The sequence below is a fragment of the Rhinopithecus bieti genome, unplaced genomic scaffold (genome assembly GCF_001698545.2).
Source record: "Rhinopithecus bieti isolate Rb0 unplaced genomic scaffold, ASM169854v2 scaffold_3521, whole genome shotgun sequence".
Lineage (NCBI taxonomy): Eukaryota > Metazoa > Chordata > Mammalia > Primates > Cercopithecidae > Rhinopithecus > Rhinopithecus bieti.
In genome coordinates this window covers 930,652-932,920 of record NW_016804218.1, presented here as the reverse complement: position 1 = coordinate 932,920, position 2,269 = coordinate 930,652, and positions in this window count along the sequence as shown.

Below are 2,269 nucleotides of genomic sequence, written 5' to 3'. Positions count from 1 at the left end.
AAAAAAAAAAAAAAAAAAAAAAAAAAAAAAAAAAAAAGAGCTTCCACTCCTCTACTCCTCTGATCTTGGGTAGTTATTAGAACATAAGAGCCTATATCTAAGCCCCTCTGTTAGAATGTAACATAAAGGGAGGGGAAACATTTCCTCACCTAGCTTTACCTGGCCACAGGCCAGCTACCCCTTTAGTACTAGAAGACTCCACCTTTGTAGGATGCCCAGCTGTAGATAAACAGTGGTAACTGGGCAGATTGCTGGGTCTGGCAGAGAAAGGGCAGTGACCAGAGACTGCAGTGGGCATCAAGATGAGAAAGAAGCACAGGCAGTACCCAGAAGTAGTGGAGTTTAATATGAATCGAACAGGAAATAATGTCAAAAACTGAAATTATTTTTGCAACAACCTAGTATCTTCTAGGCGCTCAGAAAAGCATGGGGTAAGAGATAGTCTTCCAAAAGGGTATGTGAGTAGAGGTCTTGTGTGGGAGCAGGAATCTGTGGAATTTTAGTTAACAATTTATGCAACCCCACATGTGTCTATGGGCGAATGAAAAATTTAATAGGATATTTTGAGAAAATTAAACAGGACATTTTGTTGAAGCTCAAAATGTAATCTCCTCCCCAACTCTTTTCACTCTTTTAGAATAGATAGGCCAAGTTCCCATGGTTGAATATTCTTCATAAAGATTTGGAGTTGACTTTAAAGCCTAAGAGACAGGGTCTTTTACTTTTATAGAGGACACCATGCGGGGTATTTTCCCCTAAATTCTTTTCACTTTCTCAGTATTTCTCCGAGAAATACAGGAGGTAAAGGACACTGCCTTATAGTTTTTTGAATCTTCATTACCACTTATCAGCACTTAGCAAGTATGTGACCCTCATCAAGCAAGTGTCCACGGTTCGATTGGGTCACAATCAGCCGCACTTTGATTTTATTGTTTCCAAACATGTTTTAATACCTGCTATGCCCTAGGAATACAAGAATATTTTACCTTCAATGCTTAAATCAAAGGCTAATATTCTTATAGTCTTAAGAGAAAAAGATTATTCGTTCTAAATTAAAATGTTCTGCCTTATCCTCATACAATGTAGAAACCAGTCTACAGGCATATTTTTTTTTTTTTTTTTCTGTAATGAAAGAGTACAATTTAATAACAGCTGGGTAGTTGTGTTGAGGCAAAAGATTTTTTCTTGTTTCTCAGTATAACCCCAGGAGGCCAAGCTGACATCTTCCTCTGAAGAAGTAAGTGCAAATAGAGAATAAGGGTTCTGCCAAGAGGTGCTTCGGGAGCTGCCAGCATTGGTGTTCTCAAACACCTTCCTCTCCCTGTCACTATGGCACTGAGGCCCACTTGTTAGAGTTTAATGTAGTTCACCTTTGCCTCACAGCTCCAGATGTGTCCAGGAATAGTTCTGTCCACAGTACTGAAGAGTGAATATGGTAACAGTGCCCATCAGATTTAGATTCACTTCTTGCTACTTAATCCCAGTGCAGCCATTATTATGTCTTATTGCTAAGAACATACATTGAACTACATGTCGAGAGCCAATGATGAAACCTCTTATTGTGCTACAGTATTTTTTCCATCCGAAAAGAATTATCCCCTTCAATTCCAGATGATATTTTTACCACTTTGATATAGGAAGTACCATGATTTTTACCTTATATAGAGGAGATACCTCTCTTATTTATGGGGTCAGCTTACCTGAGATGCAGAAGTCTACTTGTTAACATCTCAGTGGTGCCATCAGTCTCTCCTGTGGAGCAAAGACAGTTTCTTCTCAAGTCTGGAGGTGAGGGGAGAAAGGAAAAGGGATAGAGCTCTGCTTTTTCTGTTTTTTTTTTTTTTTTTTTTTTTTTTTTTTTTTATTTAGTTGAAATCAGACTTTAATATACATTTTCAAAACAGGATAAAAGAACATAGATTAAAGCACATTTCAAGATCTACCTATCTATCTATATACTAAATCTCACAAAATTGTCATAAAAAAGTACACAAAATTGCATTCCAGTGTAAAATTCTATGTCACATTGTTCTCTGTTTTAAACATAAGCTTATTATTCTATTTGTATATTTGTGTATTTATTGATTTATTGAATAGTAAATAGTCCTGCTATACATATTATATATGTATTATGCATATATGTTTCATGTAAAATAATCCCCACAACAAGTAATTGTTACTGGCACAATTGTTTTTGAGGAGAAAATGCATTTATAAAGGAAGGCACAGTATATGTAAGGTTTTGGTTTGCAAAAAGCCATGTGCAAAT